This window comes from Sceloporus occidentalis, unplaced genomic scaffold (assembly GCF_023333645.1).
Source record: "Sceloporus occidentalis isolate IW3139 unplaced genomic scaffold, rSceOcc1.0.p SCAF_1, whole genome shotgun sequence".
Lineage (NCBI taxonomy): Eukaryota > Metazoa > Chordata > Lepidosauria > Squamata > Phrynosomatidae > Sceloporus > Sceloporus occidentalis.
This window is the reverse complement of record NW_028316981.1, coordinates 182,840,632-182,860,223: the sequence shown is the minus strand read 5'-3', so window position 1 is coordinate 182,860,223 and position 19,592 is coordinate 182,840,632. Positions and strand designations below refer to the sequence as shown.

General features: G+C 46.8%; 1 protein-coding gene across 4 annotated transcripts in view; it reads left to right on the top strand.

Annotated features, from left to right (window-relative positions):
- The first annotated feature begins 236 nt into the window (after positions 1-236).
- The window catches only part of LOC149322987 (filamin-A), a 108,885-nt gene continuing 89,529 nt past the window's right edge, over positions 237-19,592 (top strand). For all 4 annotated transcript variants that reach the window (XM_089485803.1, XM_089485801.1, XM_089485802.1 and 1 more), the window contains exons 1-2: positions 237-322; positions 2,157-2,258. The gene's annotated coding sequence lies outside the window, so the exon portion shown is untranslated. The remainder of the gene's footprint in view (positions 323-2,156; positions 2,259-19,592) is intronic.

Below are 19,592 nucleotides of genomic sequence, written 5' to 3'. Positions count from 1 at the left end.
GAGCTGTCCAACCCCATTTTGTCCTTGGCGCCCCCTAGAGGGCAAAGCCCCTCCTGCTCCTGCGGAGTAGAAGCGGGGGACCTTCTGCCCCGGGGGCGGCGTCTGGATGCGCCCTCCTTCCCTCCCTCCGCTGCCACCGGCTTTCTCTCCCTCCCTCCTTCCTCCTTCCCTGGCTCCGCTCTTTACCAATTAAGGCTTGCTCCGCCGCCCGCCCGCCCGCCCGCCCGCCCGGCACCCTCTCCTCCTGCGCCCCCCGGAGCCCCGCCAGTCCCGGCCCGGAGCCCACCCGAGGAGGCACACGACGCCGCGTCCCTCCGGAGAGGTGAGCAGGGAAGGAAGGAAGGAAGGATCGCCGAAAAGCTTGGGATGGAGATATAGAGAGCGCAAGAAAAGGGAATGAGAGAACGGGGCAGGAGAAGAGGAGGGATGGAAGGAGGGAAAGGAGGCATCGGGAGAGAGGAAAAGAGAGGAAGCAAAGAACCAGCGCGGAAGGAAGGAAGGAAGGAAGGAAGGAAGGAAGGAAGGAAGGAAGGAAGGATCGCCGCAAGGGCTGGGATGGATATCTGGGGAGAGCAAGAAGAGAGAAGGAGGGAGTCCGACAGGAGAGGAGAGGAGGCACAGAAAGAGGGAAAGGACGGGTCGGGAGAGACAGCAAAGAGCTGGAGGGAAGAGAGGGAGGAAGATACGCGGAGAGCAGGAAGAGAGAAGGAGGGAGCGCGACAGGAGGAGAGGAGGGATAGAAAGAGGGAAAGGAGGGATCGGCAGAGAGGAAGGAAGGAAGGAAGGGAGAGAAAGAAGAGAGCGGGTGCTAAAGGAAAGAAGGAAGAAAGAAAGAAAGAGAGAAATGGGGGGTTTGGAGGGGTGTGTGGGGCAGAGGAAGGGCCCCGGAGTCTGGGGGGGGGGTCAGACAAGGTGAATGGGGGCAGCAGGGGAGTGAATGTGGGGAAGGGGGCTCCTGGAAAGGGGGACCTGGGATGTCAGGGGTCCAGTCCCAGCGGAGGGGGAGAGAGAGGGGTCGGGTGGCTGTTCCATTCTCTGGGCTCCTTCCCATCCCACTTTTGGGGGATCCCCTGGGCGAGGAGGGAAGGCAAAGGGAGACGCAGAGTACCGCCATTGACAATAGGGGTAGCCCTCTGGGTTGCAGCTCCCATGCTCCCCCTCAGCGCTGCCTATGCCCAGCAATACCTGGAGGGCAATACCAAATCGCCCAGCCCTGGCAGGCTCTGGTCCTCTAGAGATGCTGGCACTGGGCAAGCCACATCTCCAGTATTCTCCTCCTACCAAGGGGCAAAGGAGTATATTTCTATTCATTTATGTTGAAATGCATCAGGTGCAGCCTTGTGGCAAAGTGGTACAGATGTGCCCTTGACAAAACCATTCTCTCTCTTTCTCTCTTTCGTACACACACACACAACACAACACTTTGTCTGGCTGGGTATTACAGACCAGCCACTTAAAACAAGGTGTATACGCACCCTACTAGCTAAAAGCTCATGTTTGGGGCCGTGCAGAGATTGTTCCTGTGCATGTTTAGAGAGGAGGGCAAGTTGAAAGCTCATGAGCATGTGGTTTTTGCAACACATGATCAGTTCTTCATCTAGGCTTGCCATTGAAAATGACATTGACCACTGCCTTGACATTAGCAGTCACTAGATTAGGACTTTACACACTGCCCAGTGTAATGCAGGTTCAAACCTTCGAGCAAAAATCCCATAGTTTTTTGTGGGTTTTTCGAGCTATGTGGCCATGTTCTAGAAGAGTTTATTCCTGACATTTCACCGGTATTTATGGCTGGCCCTAAGGTGACACTATCATGGAGTTTTCTTTGTTCGTAGGGGTTTTTCCCCCACTACCTCTGAGGCTGAGAGAGTGTGTCTTGCTCAGGGTCACCCAGTGGGTTTCCACAGTCAAGCAGGGATTCAAACCCTGATCTCTAGAGTCATAGTCCAATGCTCAAACCACGCTAGCTCTCAATGGTGAGGGTACTTAGAATATTTCTGTGGCATTATTCCAGGTTAAATAGCAGAAAGTGTGAGGGCATAACTGGGTGTGGATGCCGTCTGGTATGAATGCAGCATCACTTAGTGCAGATGGCTGCTTCTTAACCATCCTCTTATACAGAGAATTCTGGCAGTAACAAGTACTTTTCCCCACAGTTTTCAATCTGCAAACTCATAGTCAAGACATTCAGTGTGATCCTGTGCATGCTTAGTCACCAGTAAAAACATCCTGCCGCGCTCAATCCGGATTACCCACAGGTAAGTGTGCACTACTTTGCAGTCTTCCTTTACTCATGGGAAAGTAAGCCCCATTTTACTCAGTGGGACCTGCTTCTGAGTAGACATGAATGGGATTGCTCTGTGTGAGAGGTCTCAGAACCCATTATGTTCTACATAAGGATGGGAACTACAGAGCCCTCTAGATATTGTCTAGCAGCCCATGCCAACACAGCCAATGGTAAGAAATACTGGGAGCTGTAGCCTAACTACATCTGGATGGCTGTGCACAATCTTTCCTCCTGGCCTAAACATGACATAGGCCTGTTACAGACTGCCAAAATAAAGCTGCTTGGGGTCTCTTTGGAGGTATGCTGTTTAAATGATGCATGCGTCCTAAGAATCCGGAAGCTGCACCAAAGCTGCGCTCCGGTGCTTAGGAATGGAGTGTGGCTTTGGTGCGACCTCCGGACTCTTAGGACCCATGCATCATTTAAATAGCAGACCTCCAAAGAGACCTGAAGCAGCTTTATTTTGGCAGTCTGTAACAGGCCCTAGTGATAGATCTGGGATGTTATCCATCCCTTTCTATAGACATGTTCACCATGACATAGAAGTAAAGGGGTGGGATTTGCACAGCTGGTCATGACTACAGAATCAGATGTAATTTCCTTGGTCAGGTATAAAAGACTGTGGTCTTGTGTGTAAGCCCTCCCAGTAACTCAGATATGTTTTAGTACAATACCGAAAGAAGGGTAGTTATTTTAAATGAAACTGGATGGAATAAGGGTGCAGTGGTGGGTGAGTATGCACACATACATTCTAGAAGTGCATTGGGTCAAGGAGAGGAGAGGAGAGGAGTGTGAGTAGGCAGGGGAAGAGGTGTGGCTGATAGTACTGGTGGTGAGGCCATAACACGTAAGGAACATGAGCAAGGCCATGTTTGACTGATGTCAGGCATGGAGATTGCTGGATAGCAAGTCCCATCATCCTCCCACCTATGCTGGCTAGGACAAAAGGAGTGATGGTCCCACAACATATGGAGGGCCACATGTCTCCCACCTGACTTTGGGTCAACCCTAGCAAGGGCCGCAAATATCGTCCCCAGAGGGATTGCAAAAGATGGGTTTGGAGGGATTCCTTAAAGAACATGCAATCTACTCTGTGTGAACTTTTTAAAAAATAAGAAGGTTTTGCAGATTAGAGTTGTCAAAGAGGTACATCTTCAGGGTTATCTCTTTGGGCTGTGTGTCAAAGCATCACTGAGCCTAGAGAGAGACCCTGCAGATACCTCTGTAACCCAGTTAGTAAATTCTGTCTCATCTTTTCCCGGTTGCTTTCCTGCCCTTTGCTTGTTCTGTGCAGATGAAGAAAGAGGAAGAGTGAAGGAAGTGTCAGGCTAGGACTAATGAGATTTAGGATTGAGGATTTAGGATTTAGGATTAAATCCAGGTTTAGGAAGAAATTAGTTAATGAACAACTGGTTGTGCCTTTCTCCCAAGGCCACTCACAGCAGAGATTAAGTCTGTGAGACAGTTGCTGCCTCTCAACCTAATCTACCTACATTCCTTAACACACAGATGAGCAAAATATGGGGGCTACATGCCCCCCTAAGGCAATTATTGTAGTTCTTGGTCCCTCTGGATTCCATGGAAAGTGGATTTGTGTGTGTGTGTGTATTTTGGATGATAATGTACTTTGCTATATGGCCAACACAGCTACCCCAGATATGTTTCCTTGGATGAAGAGTCAGATTAAAATACAGTAGTAAAGAAGCTGAAGGGGTGCTTTTCTGTGGCAAAATCCCCATGGGGAATTATACAGATATGTGGAGGAGTACCCCACTTCTTTTTATGTGTCTGAGGTAAAGGATACCAATAACACATGCCCTTGCCACATCCTCCCACCTGCAACAAACATAATTCATGTGGAGACTGTACTGTATTACCCTCACTGAAGTGAACATAAGCCTATTCTCTTGTACTTCATGCAGATCTGGCCCCCAAAAATTTGCTGCCTGAGGCATAGCATAAAATGGCAGCTACCCCTCCAAGTCAAGATTCATAGTCCCCAAAGAGTCATACTGCCATGCGAAGCAGAAAATCCTATGAAAGGCTTCTGTCTTCTTGGCAATAAATACACAAAGATAACAGCCAACTAACAATTTGTTGCCGCCTTGTGATGCCTTAATTCTGTTGCCGGAGAGGATCACCTCACTTTGCCCAAATAGAAGGGATGGCCCTGCCTTCACAGAATGATAGAGTTGGAAGAGACCACAAGGGCCATCCAGTCCAACCTGCTGCCGTGCAGGAACTCACAATGAAAACATCCCTGACAGATGGCCATCCCATCTCTGTTTAAAAACTTCCAAAGAAGGAGTCTCCACCACACTCTGAGGCACTTTGTTTCTCCATCGAACAGCTATTACTGTCAGGAAATTCTTCCTAATGATTAGCTGGAATCTCAGCTTTACTATCTGAGGCAAACATTGTGTGTCATGTTGAAGCTACCATCTGCAGAGATAGCTGATGACATTCTGGTGCCTGAGGCAGGAAACCCAAATAATACCCACATTATGCTAAAAATATAACCCACCAAAATAGTTGTTTTTGGGTTGTTTAATTGGAACCACATTCCTCACCCACCAAAATGTGATACTTGAGGCAACTCCCCGAAGTTATCTCATGGCCTCATGGCTATGATGACTGAAGCTGCATCTGCACTGCAGAAATAACACAGTTTGACACAGCTCAGACTCAGCTTAGTCCATACATGGCAAGTAGAAATAGTTTAGCTTTCACTCAGGCTGCATCTGCACTGCAGAAATATTGCAGTCTGACACTGCTTTAACTGTCATGGCTCCATCCTATGGATTCCTGGGTTTTGTAGTTTCTTGCAGCATCATAGCTCTCTGACAGAGAAGGCTAAACTTCTCACAAAACTACAATCCCCAGAATTGCATAGCATTGAGCCATGACAGTTAAAGGGGTGTCAAATTTCTTATTTATTCAGTGCAGATGCAGCATGAATGAAAGGGAAACTGTTGCCACTGAGCTTGGACTGGCTCTCTGTATGCTGTCAGAGAATAACTCAGAAATCTAGTTTAAGTTTACTTCTGTTTATCGTGACAGGGAAGACAGATAACCGTTAGTTTTCACAGCCTTCTGCAATATGGGAGAAAGTCAGGCTAGAAGTGATGGCAGCCATAGGCTGAAAATGGTTGTGTTAATGGGCCTTTTGCTCTGTGAAAACACACAGACCCTCTTCTAGCTTTTCCACCCCAGTACTGCATCTCTCCAGACCACACTGCAGAGCACTGAGGTGAAGGGTGAGGAAGATGTGAGGAAAGAAAAGGTCCTGAAGATCCCACAGATGTCTTTGAATGACAGATCTCATTTAGCCCTAACCAATATAGCCAATGGTGATGGACAATGGGCACTGAGGTTCAGCAACATCTGGAGGAGGGAAACTTTCCTCATCTCATGCTACATATATTTGGAAATAGGGTATTCAAGTAGTAATAAAATAAGCTGAAATGAGCATTGGACTACGACTCTGGAGAACAGGGTTTGATTCCCCATTTGGCCATGAAATCCACTGGGTGACCTTGGCTGAGTCACACACTCTCAACCTCAGAGGGAAGGCAATGGCAAAGCTTTCTCTGATCAAATCTTGCCAAGAAAACCCCACAACAGGTTTACCTTAGGGTCGCCGTAAGTCAGAAACAACTTGAAGGCACCCAACAACAACAAAAGAAGCTGCCTCCTGCACAAGATGTACAGAGATCTTGTAGCACCTACTTCCCTTCTTACATAAATACACTGGTCCCTTGGCATCCACTGGGGTTTGGTTCCAGGTCCCCCGTGCATTCCAAAATCCGTGGATGCTCAAGTCCCATTAAATACAATGGCCTAGTAAGAGAGTATCCCTTATGTAAAATGGCAAAATCAAAGTTTGCTTTTTTGGAATGTATATATTGTTTTGAATATTTTCAAGCCATGGATGCTTGAATCCATGGATAAAGAATCTAAAGATAGGCAGGGCTGATTCTCTAAGGAAAGTGGGGATTCTTAAACCTGGGAAGAAGTTCAGAATTGGTGCACTATGTGCATATTTGTGTGTGTGTGAGAGAGAGAGAATTATGCTAAGTTAGGTGCCCCAGCATCCAAGGAGTTGTTTTTTCCTAATCCCGTATCCAAGAATTGCATGACTTCATACAGCTCTGTTGCCCTCTGCTCTAACCTACATATGAACCCCTGCCCTCTTGGCCCACTTCTCTCTCCCCAAAACCAGCACTAGCACCCTAATTCAGTAAGGCACACCCCACTCTATTGCCTCCTCTCTGGGCTCCTTCCTTCTTTTAAGTCTTCTTGGCCGTGCCTCCTAGCCCAAGGCGCAGTCCTCATCCCCCCCCCCCCCGGACACACACACACACACACACACACACACACACTTGGGCCCTGGGGAGGGTCTGTCTGGTTATTTTAAAAACCCAAAGAAAAGAAGCTCTCCAAATATGGGGAAAATATGAAGCCAGGTCTCTAGGCTGGGAGTTCTTCTGGAAGAAGGAATGGCAGGAGGGGGTGGTGGGAAGGGGAGCAAGAGCACCACCTAATGATAAACCCATGGAATTGCGAGCATCTTTTATGCACATAGAAACACACACACACACAACCCTCCCCACTTCCCATAGCCTTTTCCATAGAGCGATCTGATTCACTGTAAGGGTGTTCTTGTTGTGCCTCCAAGTCATTTATGACTTATGGCGACCCTAGGGCGAACCTATCAAAGGTTGAGTGGGGAATTTGCTATTGCTGTCCTCAGGGGCTGAGAGAGTGTGACTTGCCCAAGGACAACCAGTGAGTTTTTATACTTGAGTGGGCAACTGAACCCTCGTCTCCAGAATCATAGTCCAACACTCAAACCGCCACTCTGGCTCTCCTACTGTAAGGTACAGGCAGGGAAGTTTTGGCCCTCCCTGCAGTTTGCACTACATCTCCCAGCATCTCTTACCAACAGTCCTAGTGAGTGGAAATGATGTACACCATAGGCCAAAACAACTGGAGGGACAAAGGTTTTCCCATCACTGTCATATGGTCTCCACGGTTTTCAGCAGCAATAGGCAACCTTTCTCAAGCCAATGTCTGTGGGAGCAGGACTGATGAACAGATGCCTCAGTGAATAAGTAGGTATGCATGCACTGGTATATTTTTATTAAGTTAATTGTGATATATAGGCTGTCTTTCCACCAAGAAGCTCAAGGAGACATACCTGGTCTTCCCACTTTTATCTTAACAACCACCCTATGAGCTAGGATACAGTGAGAGATAGTGACTGGCCCAAGGTAACCCTATGAGCTTCATGGGTGGGGATATGAACCTGGGGATGTATCTACACTGTAGAAATAAAGCAGTGTGACACCACTTTAACTGCCATGATTCAATGCTACAGAATTCTGAGATTTATAGCCTTGTGAGATATTTAGCCTTCCCTGTCAGAGTGTTCTGGTGCCACCACAAACTACAAATCCCGTAATTCTATAGCACTGAGCCATTCAAGTTAAAGTGGTATCAAACTGTTTTATTTTTACAGTGTGGCAGCAGTCTGAATCGCCACAGTCCTAGCTCAACACTCTTGGGAATTATGGAGCCCTCAAGCTCCCAGCATACTTCGCCGTTGTCTATGCTAGCTAGGGCTGATGAGACTTGCAGTCCTGACAACTTCTGGAGGGTCATATGATTCACACCCGGCTCCAACTACTATATCATGCTTAGAGATGTGAAGGCCCATGGAAAAATTAGGGGGAAAAACATTTTTGTTCGTGTTTTTCCTGAATCATGCTAAAATAAAATATTCCATAATTGAAGTTCTTCCTTTTTTCATTTTGTTCTTGTTCTTGTTTTCCATTTCCCCCCCAAAAAAATCAGGGGGGAAATGGGGGGAAAAACAAGAAAAAATGAAAAAAAGGGAGAAAATCAATTATGGAATATTTTATTTTAGCATGATTCAGGAAAAACATGGACAATCCCCCCCCCCTATTTTTCCCACAGGCCTTCACATTCCCTTACTGCCCCTTTTAATACTTACCCTGAATTTTTTGCTCTCTGTCTTGAATCTTATTTGCTAGCTCAGCCCAAGAAACATTGCTGCCTGAGGCAAAGCAATAAGTAGTTGCCACACACACAAACACACCCACACCCACACCCACACACCACTTTGTCTTGGCATATCACACCCTATGCTGGACAACTTATTTTAGTCACCACCTAAAGCAGAAAATAATGCATATTCTTCTCCCTGGCAGTAAAAAATATAATTATCCTGGCCATGTCCCCAGACCAAAGTAATGCTCTGCACATGCACCTCCGTGCCCTTCCTTTCCCCAAGGCAGCTCGCAGGCATCGGAGCACTGCCATGGCGATTCACTGGTGGGGAGACATGACCAGGCATCACCCACTCTGGCTGCAGTCATACAGCCAGGGAGAAGAGAAGCAAAGGGCACATTCACACTACATACACTGGTATGATCCCACATCAATTGACATTATTCCATCCTATGGGTGCCTGGGATCTGTAGTTTGTTCGGAGATGCCAAAGGACCTCCCTGACTGAGTATTCAATATGTTTGGCCCTAAAGTGTCAGTTGCAAGATCCCACAGGCCAAAACCAGAGGAGTTAAAGTGGAACCATAGTGCTGTAATTCTGTCCTGTGAATAGTCCCAAGGTTGTTGTCCCCTGTTTTCAGCTAACAGGATTTCACCCATAGAGCTGTTCCAGGCTGATACTTTCTCGTCTGCTCCATGGATGGCTCTGTTTAGACAAGAGCACTCCTGACTTCAGTGGTGTCACTGGGTAGGTGCAGGGGGTGTAGATCGCACAAGGTGACGCCATACAGACCCTGCTAGGGTCTCCTCCTGCTGTGACACCTCTTGTGGATTCACCGCAGCTTGGCTCCTTTCCCAGGAAGGGATCCGAGGCAGTGGTCAGGGCTGCAGAAGGGGAAGCATGACCATTTGGCTTTGTTGCCCATCTGGCTTCCTACCAGGTTAGGGAGCTCACCTGGTGTCGAAGCCATGAGGGCCAAGCCAGTGGCATCACCAGGCTTGGTGACACCTGGTCCAAGGAGGTGTAGCAGTGGCCTGCCCCCCCCTTGCTGCTCCCCTGATGGCTTCAGCCCCAGCATAGCTCTTTCCTTGGTGAGAAATCCAGGCAGTCAACAAAGGCATGAGGGGCGTGCTTGCCCCTCCACTACTGCCTTGGCTCCCACCCCAGTGAAGCCATGAGGATGCTTGCAGTCCTCTGCCACAGCAGCAGCAAGACCCCAGCAGCTTGTCACCCCTCGTGTATGGTGTCACCTGGTGTGGTCTGAACCTCCTGCACCCTTCCAGTGGCCACTGCTACTGCCCTCCCCAGTTGCACCCCCCTACACCAAGGTCACCAAGCTTGGTAATGCCACTGCCCTGCTTCACAGTAACACCCTCCTTGGACTACAGGGGGACATCTTGCAGTCCCTTCAACAGCATAGGCAACCTCAGTCCTTGCTTGTTGATGGCGAGAATATTTTCAAGGGTCTCAAAGAGGGAACCATTTGCAGCATTCTGAGGTAGCCTTCCCCAGCATGTGTCAGGGTACACCTTCCATCATACCTAGCAAAACAATGGCTGTACTGTCTACGGATGATGGGAATTGTAGACCAACGTACAATACTTAGACGTTGTTCAGGATGGGCTGCTCTGTGAACTGTGAAGGGATTCAAACAGCTTCTCTCTGATGAATATAAATAAATAAAATATTTCTGAATAGCAAAGGTGTATACATAATGCTTTTGGGTATTATGGTAGTGCATACCAGGAACCAGAGCTTGGAGAAGTCACTTATTGGACTGCAACTCTCAGAATCCCCCAACCAGCAGAGCTGATGAAATTTTTCAAAAGCTCTGCCTCATCTGCAAACAAGACAGAGAGTCAGTTTCCTGCAAATTGATCAAAACATTTAAGTGTGAGTGGGATGGCAGCTGTACAAGCCTGGCCTTAACCTGATAGAGGAGCAGGAATCATTTAGTCTTCAAGATATTGTTTGGCTGCAAGTCCTATCAGCACCCTAGTCAGCATAGCCAATTATGAGGAACATTGGGAGCTGTGCTCCAGCAATGACTGGCATCCTGTTAGGAAGCAATGTCATCATAAACTCATTTACAATTACAAGCCATCTTGGCATAATGGTTTGAACGTAGGACTATGACTATGGAGACCAGGGTTCGATTCCCAGTTCAGCCATGAAACCCACTGTGTGACCTTGGGCAAGTCACGCTCTCTCAGCTTCAGGGGAAGGCAATGGCAAACCTCCTCTGAACAAATTGTGCCAGGAAAACTCCATGATATGATCACCTTACAGTTGCCATAAGTCAGAAACTGCTTGAAGGCGCACAACACACACACACACGTAATATTAAGTATTAAGACAGTGACTTTCAGAGTGGCTGGAAGCTTGCCACTCTGAAACATATTTCTCTGCAAAAATGCTACTTGTGTCCAACGGGGCTTTTAAAGGGCTTTATAGGGAGACAAGTGACCAGAGAGAGCTGAAGAAGAAAGGCAAAAACAGGGATGTTTCTGGCCAGACCAGCAGGGGGCAGCTTCATATGCTTTCACCAAACCAGCTCCTGGCCTTCCTAGAATCCCTTTCATTTGTTCTGCTGCCTCATAGCCAATGATGGTAGTGTAGAGAGAGAGATATTTAAGCATTGTTGTTTTTGTTAACTACAATCAAGTCGATTTATGACAACTCTATAAATGAGAGTAACCTGTACTGTAACCTGCCATCAGAACTGAGTACAGAGAAACAGAATTGTTCCCAGCCAACAAAAGGGCCAGGCAATGCTGCATACTATTACCCTATTTATTCCACGTGTATGCAGAAACTATCAAGCAAGGATCATCCAAGTGGTCGTATTCCCTATCACCATGTAAGGGTGTGACAGCTGGACAGTGAAGAAGGAGGATAAGAAGAAAGTCCACTCATTTGAGATGGGGTGCTGGAGAAGAGTGCTGAGAATACTATGGATAGCTGAGAAGGCAAACAAATGGGTTCTTGAACAGATCAAGCCTAAACTCTCCCTGGAAGCCAAGATGACTGATTCGAGGCTATTGTATTTTGGCCACATCATGAGAAGGCATGAATTATTAGAAAAGACAATAATGCTAGGAAAGGTAGAAGGCAGCAGAAAGAGAGGGAGACCACATGCCAGATGGCTGGAGTCAGTAAGAGAGGCCATGGGCCTGAATCTGCAGGACCTGAGCAGAGCTGTGGAGGACAGGGGGGCTTGGAGATGTCTCACCCACAGGATCACCATGATTCGGGGTCGACTTAGGGCAGTCAACAACAGCAACAACAATGAATGAGAGACTTTCAAGTCACCCTGTCATCAAGGCAGTCAAGCACTGCTCAGGACCTCAGGTTTGGGGCCATGGCTTTCTTAATTCCACTTTAACTGCTGTAGCACAATGCTAGGGAATGCTGGTATTTGTAGTTTTGTGAGATATTTAGCCTTTTTGGTCAGAGAGCTCTTTGACTATTCTCTGTGAAAACAAACTATAAACTCAGGACTCCATAGCATGGTGCCATGGCAGTTAAAGGCATGTCAAACTGCATTAGTTCTGCAGTGTGGCAGCAGCCTGAGTCCATCCATCTGTCATTCATTCTTCCTCTTTTCCTACTGCCTTCTGATTTACCAAGCATCATTGTCCTTTGTACTGAGTCATCTCTTTTCATGAGATCAGCCAAACTTCAACAGTCTGAGTTTGATCATCTTAACATCTAGGGAAAGTTCAGGCTTGATTTGCTTTAGGACCCATGTATTTGTATTTATAGCAGTCCACAGTAAATGTAGAATATCGAATTAGTTGATTTTCTTCCTATTAGCTTTCTTCACTGTCTAGCTTTCACAGAGAAACAAGAAATACAATGTCCATGGAAGTCTATAAAGCAGAGTCTGGCAATCTGTGGCATTCCAAATGTAGCTGGACTGCAACTTCCATCAGCCCTAGCCAGCATGACCAGTGGTGAGGGATGCAGTCCAAGAACATCTAAAAGGGCCATAAGTTATCCACCCCTGCTTTAAAGCATTCCATACATTGCCTCGGTCATCTTGACAGCAGCCCCCAAAAGCAAGCCAAAAGCAAGAGGCTGAGAAAGACCCACTAGCCCAGTGATGGTGAACTATGGCATGTGTACCAGAGGTGGCACTCAGAGCACTCTCTGTGGGCACATGTGCTGTCTGTCGCCCTAGCACAGAGTTTGCCAGAGTTTGTTACTAGAAAGCCAGAGGGACATGGCACTTTGCAATAAATAAGTGGGTTTTGGGTTGCAGTTTGGGCACTCAGCCTCTAAAAGGTTCACCATCACTGCACTAGCCTAAGGTCAGCTAGTGAATTTGTGGCTAGTCCTGGGCCACTTGAAGCACAGATGTCTTGAGTCATAAGGCTCTTCGTAGCCATTACAGGACTCCTGTACCTTGAATAGCTATGTAGAACAAGGAATCCCAACAGGTGTAGCTTGCATGGAGAACATGCACCTGCTGAAGTTCTCTCTTTTATACAGCTCTTAAGGCTGCAGCATCCCAGCCTTTTCTACTCATATGATGCAGTTACACTCCTCCCAGCCTATTGGTCAGCAGTGCAATGCCACACCAGGGGGGAAGATGGGCAAACACCTTCTCGTCTTAGGCTCAGCTATTCCACCCGGTGCAGTCCTTCCCCACTGCCTCCTTGCTTAAATCTACTGTCAATCCAGAACATAACTGAAAGTAGGGTTCAGAAGGGCCCAGATTTAGAGCTAATTTGTATTGCAAAACCAAGGCTCTGTTTTTTATTACATAAAATGAGAAGTAAGAAGGGTGCCACTGAGCATATGTTGGGTACCTTGACCCATGTTCACTACCATTGGGACTCATGATTAACCACTCATCAACCCTGTGGCAGAGTGTTGGACTACAACTCTGGAGACCAGGGTTCAATTCTCAGCTCAACCATGAAACCCACTGAGTGACCATGGAAGAGTCGCACTCTCACAGCCTCAGAGGAAGGCAATGGTAAACCACCTCTGAACAAATCTTGTCCAAAAAAAAAACCCATTAGGGTCTCCATAAATTGGAAACAACTTGAAGACATACAACAATAACAACCCTGCCACATTCTAGGATTAGGAGGGAAAAGGTCAACATTCAGAGGAGGCATAAGAAGTTTGAATTGTTGGACTCATGCAGCTAGATATAATGGGCATCATAGTCCAACAAAGTTTGGAGAGTCGCAAATTTCTTGCCCCTTTTTGAGCTGCAGCATGCATCATCCAAATATATTAAATCCAAGTATATTAAATGTTAGCTCTTCTACCAGTATTCTCTAGCAGCCCCACGTTCTTTCCGATGAGGAAGTCCTAGGGTGGGGTTTGCAGGAGCAGAAATGAGAAATTTCAAAATTGTGCAGAAATGAGAAATTTCAAAACTGGTCTCAGGAAGTTTGGGTGGAGCTGATGTTGCTTCTGCAAAGCAGTTGGTCTGCAGCAGCTGTGCTGAATCATGGACATCTGGGGACTGAGTTGGATAGGCAAGGAGCTACATTGCCTTTTGTGTACCAGTTGATCAGCCAGCAGAGGGCAGCTTTAGCTACATATTCCCAAGATCACACGGTCCAGGATCCCTTAACTAGTTGCAGTCCAAAAAAAAGAGTAATGCTTCTGCTCTTATGGAGGTATATGCAGGCATACCTCAGCTAGTAAAGTAGATGTTTTTCCTGGGCATGACTTTAGCAGAAACGTTGGTGCCAGACACAAAAATAGCATGGAAAGAATAGGGATAGGTTCCTGCACCTCAAAAAAAGAAAAATAATTCAACCTTTTCCCAGCAAACTTTTTGTTCAAAATTAACTGTATGCACAAGTGAAATGCAGCATGAGGAATAAAAAGAAAGAAAAATTGAACTTTCTAGATACCACTTGAAGGTTTCTTCAAAAATGCACCCAGAGGCTGGTGGATGTACAAATCAGAGGCTTTGTGAACTGTGGTATAGTGTATTTGTGTTTTTTGGGGTGGGGTGAGATGGAATGGAAGTGCAAAAAGTACATTGATCACTACTTTATTATCACACAATGGATGGATAGCTGTGTTGGCCCAAATCCTTGCTGTGTTAATAGATTTATTGAGCCAACTCAATATCTAGACTTGCACTAAAAGCTGTGCAAATGTTTAAGACTTCGGGAACTTTTCTCAGCCAAGATGTTAGGAAATAAAAACAGGTTGAGGCCCTTTGCAAATCAGCTGTTCAATGGTGAGTTGGCAATGCATGGCGAGTGATCAAAAATAAAACCTTTGTCCCTGTTCAAGCTACAGGAGATGGAGCTGAACCATTTGATGAACTGTGTAATTGACAAAAAAATAAAAATCATTTGCCCTTTTTTCAAAGCACAGGAGATGGAGCTGAGCCATTTTATAAACTGTATTTCAGTTCTTTTGCTTGAGAAAGGACACTTTAAGTCAGGCTGCTGCCACATAGCAGTAATAAAGCTGTTTGACGGAAATTCTGGGATATGTAGTTTGGTGTGGCACCAGAGCTCTTTGCCAAGAGATCACTTGAAGGTACACCACAACAAAACATGAGAAGACTGGCCTCAGGGTGGTCCTGCAGCAGAGAAGGAAAGGGAGGGTGAGGAAAAAGCGGGCTGGCCAGGACAATATCAGCTAGGTAGAAATGCACGCACAGACTTTCCATTGCCTACAGGCAGGGTTTTTCAATTTTTTATTTCTTGCACAGGCGCAGGGCTGGGCCGGGTGTGGAAGTTGGAGGGGAGGGGAGGGGAAGGAAGGTGACGAGGGCAAGGAGGAAGCTCCCATTCAGAGGGGCCTCATTGTGCAGGAATTTGGGAGACATGCGCCTACTGGCCCAGCAGTGTTCCTCTGGCGCCTAGTTCCAGGCACTTGTGGTGGAGGGTGAGGGACACCCTAATTGCCCTCAGCCCACCTCACACACTCCTGAGGCCCCTCACCCCCTTGTTCAGAGCTGCATCCCCATTCTCAGCCCCCTTCCCCTGTTGGGGGTAATGTTGCTTTCTTTCCTCCAGAGCTGGGTGCCTTGCGGCTAAGGCTGCATCCGTCTGGTGCCACAACAAACTACCATCCTCAGAATCCCACAGCATTGAACCAGGGCAGTTAAAGTGGTGTGAAACTGGATTCTTTCTGCAATGCGGATGCAGCCTGAGAGCACACACACATGCATACATTTGCACTCATCGTGGCCGAAGGTACTTTGCTTCTTTGCATGCCAAACTGTGGCACGCCTCAAGGGGTGCATCTACATTGTAGAAACAAAGCAGTTTGACACCACTTTAGTTGCAGTGGCTCTGTCCTACAGAATCCTGAGATTTGTAGTTTTGTGAGGCACCAGCACTCTCTGGCAGAGGAGGCTCAAGCCCCTGTAAAACCACGAATCCGAGGATTCCATAGGATGGAGCTGCAGTATTTGAAGTGGTATCAAAGTGAGTTATTTCTTCAGTGTAGATGCACCAAGATTTCTTCCAAGGTTGCCACCTTGGAAGACATTTTGGGTGCATCTATACTGTGGGAATAATGCACTTTGATACCACTTCAAATACTGCAGCTCCATCCTATAGGCACAAGCAGGCAGTTGATGGGAGTTGTGTGCCTTCAAGTCATTTCCAATTTATGGTGACCTAAAGGCGAACCTATTATGGGAGTTTTCTTGACATGTTTCTTCAGAGGTGGTTTGCCATTGCTTGCTTCTGAGGCTGAGAGAGTGTGACTCACCCAAGGGGGGTTTCAAGGCCCAGCGCGGATCCTGCTCCAACATCAAACCACTACACCACACTGGCTCTCAAACTGGATGGGAGACTACAGTCCATAACACACTGCAGAAATAATCCAGTATGAGACCACCTTAACCACCCTGGTTCAGTGCTAGGGAATCCTGGGAATTGTAGTTTATTGTGGCACCAGAGCTCTCTGACAGAGAAGGACAAGTGCCTCACAAAACTACAGTCCCCAGAATTCCCTAACCCTAAAACAGGGCAGTTACAACACTCTCAAGACAGATTATTTCTGCAGTGTGTTTTGGATCTACAGCTCCATTCTTCCCCATCCTTGTTTGCCCTGGCTAAAGAGTGCTGGGAGTTGTAGTCCAATAAGAGGGCCACAAAGTGCCTTGTTTTAGAGGGGCGGGTGGTGGCTTCAACCCTACATGAGTGGCGATATAAGTAAGAAGAGAAAGAATGTCCAGGGAGCGATGGGGGAAGTTTTGCCTCCTCCAGACTCCATACCTCACACCCTTTGAAGAATCGGGGCTGTGCAGAGGAGGGGAAGCAATGGCAGGAATAGTGTCTGGCCCGCGTGAGTCAGCTTGTCTGGCTCAGGCTGGAATTCCCAGACTCTTTCTGTCCTCTCTCTCACTCTCTTTCTCTCATACACGCACACCATCTCTCCATGGCTCAATCCATCTCTCTCATAGCTCTCTATGGCTCTCCAAAGGCTTAGCTCCACTCCCCCTCAACACCCATAGAAAGGTTCAGAATCCCACAGTCTCTTAGGCCTCTGGAGTGCAATTGTGTATTGTGTGCCTTCAAGTCATTTCCGATTTATGGTGGCTCTCTCATGGGGTTTCTTTGGCAATATTTGTTCCTAGGGGGTTTGCCATTGCCTTCCCCTAAGGCTGAGAGAGTGTGATTTGCCCACAGTCACCCAGTGGGTTTCCATGGCTGAGCAGGAAATCAAACCCTGTCTCAAAATGGATGTCATTGGTGTTTTGAAGTTAAAATCGGTCCATGCTTCAGAAGAATTTAATTTAAATATTGAACATTACAAAAATTGAGATTCACTAAAAGACAACGTTGTTGTTGTTGTGTCCCTTCAAGTCATTTCTGACTTACGGCAACACTAAGGCAACCCTATCAAAGTGTTTCTTTGGCAAGATTTGTTCAGAGGGGGGGAGGTTTCCATTGCTTTCTTGAGGCTGAGAAAGTGTGACTCGCCCAAGGGCACCCAATGGGTTTCATAGCCTAGCTGGGAATCAAACCCTGGTCTCCAGAGTCATAGTCCAACACTCAAAGCAATACACCACACTGGCTCTCCCTGCTGGCTTTTTCTTTTTTGGGCGGGGTCGGAATTTTATGCCTCTCCATGTTTTTGAACTGCAGATCCCAGCAGATCTAGCTAGAGCAGCCAATACAAAAGGATGCTGAAAGTTCCAGTTAGCAACCACACAATTCCCACACCGCTTTCCATGGATGATTACCAAAGTGTTTTGTGCTATGTGCCTTCAAGGCAATACTGACTGATGACTACCATATCCCAGGGTTTTCTTGGCAAGAGTTATTCCAAAGAGGCTTGCTGTTGCTTTCCTTTGAGGCTGATTGTGCGTGACTTGCCCAAGTGCACCAATGACTGAGAAGGGATTTGAACCATGGTCTCCCAGAGTTGAGGCCCAGGATTCAAACTGCACCACCCTGGCACTCACACTGTTGCATGTGTGTGTGTGTGTGTGCGCACCTTCAATTTGCCTGTCAATTTACAATAACCCCATGAATTTCATAGGGTTTTGTTAGGTAAGGAATACTCAGAGGTGGTTTTGCTCTGAAATATGTCCTACAGCATTGGCAGTCTCCCATCCAGGTACTAACCAGGGCTGACCCTGTCTAGTTTTCAAGATCAGATGGGCTCTGGTGTCTTTAAGGTATTTAGAGTGTTTTGCAAAAAAAGTACATCCTGCCTTGAGTCCAGTGGGAATTCCTCTCAAGTTAGCCTGCTTTCCGTCTTCTCTCCAGGAATGCTAACCAGCTCAAGAGGCATGAAAAGGCGGAAGTAAAGGGGAGAGGGGGGGAAAGAGGGGGCGGGGGGAGAAATGTGGCAGCACCATTAAGACTAACTCATTTTTATTTTTGCATGACCTTTGGTGGATATAAACCTTCAGGTGCAGTACAAAGTGATCATAAATGTTCAATAATAATAATAATAATAATAATAATAATAATAATAATAAATGCCCAGGAGCCATAGGAGTGGCATAGTATTTGAGCATTTAACTATGACCCTGGAGTCCAGAGTTCAATTCCTACTTGGCCATGAAACCCACTGGGTGACCTTGGGCAAGCCACACTCTCTCAGCCTCAAAGGATGGCAGTGGCAAATCTTGCCAAGAAAATCCCATGATATTCGCTTTAGGGTTGCCATACCTAGGAAATGACTTGAAGGCGCACAGTTTACATAGTTGTGGGAGTGGGATGGGATGTAATAGGATTAAAAAAAAATGCAAATCATTACTTTCAAGAGGCAGCAGCTTGGAGGTACCACCAATGTGAATTGCACTCTTGCTGTGATGGTGGTGATGGCAGCCAAGGTGGGGTGTTGTTTATAGTGCACAAGATGGAGTATTCATTTCGCTTCTGGCTGGGTGCTCATCAATTGCATTCTGGTTTCCTCCCCTAGCTCCTGCTACTTGTGAGGTCTGGGTGTGCTGTGGAGGAGAGTGTCTCCAAACCTTTCCTCACCATGAAAAAGCCTTTTTGTTGTTTGTTTGTTTGTTTCCAGGTCGGTCACTGGGGTGGCTGGGTGGTAAAAGGAGGACATTGCCCCCTCACAAAAATAATTGATTTTGCCATTTTATGTAAAGGACACCATTTTATTATGTCATTGTATTTAATGGGACTTCTGCATTGACGGATTTTGGTATCTGCGGAGAGGGGGAGTCCTGGAACCAAACCCCAGCAGATACCAAGGGCCCACTGTATTATTAAACTCTGCTCAAGTATTTAAAAATACAGTTTAGGTAGCCAAAGAAAAGGGGCAGGCAGAATTCCTCAGGGAAAGCTAGCAGAGTAAATACAAGAGCTGCAAGCCTGCACCATTTTCCACAGCTCCTCTTTGCAAAGCTACAAATTTGGGGAATGAAGGAAAATTTCGTTGGAGGGAGCAAAATTCTTATGGGATGTGTGTGTGTGTGTGTGTAGCTGTAACCATGCCCCGGGTGACCAAACACCCTTCTTTTCCCTGATATGTCCTAAATTTCAACCTTTCCAGGAGGAATTCTAAAAGGTCATCCATTTTGAACATGCCTAAGAAACACATTGGATAACCACATTTGCTGTTGCCCTTTCAGAAATCTGTCTACTTGGCAGCTTATTGCAAATAGTAAATATCAACAATCTAAGGTCCAAAACATACTGCAGAAATAATCCTGTTTGAGACCATTTGAACTGCCCTGGCTCAATGCCAGGGAATCCTGGGAACTGCAGTTTATTGTGGCACTAGAGTTATTTGACAGAGACTAGATGTCTCATAAAACTACAATTCCCAGAATTCCATAGCATTGAGCCAGAG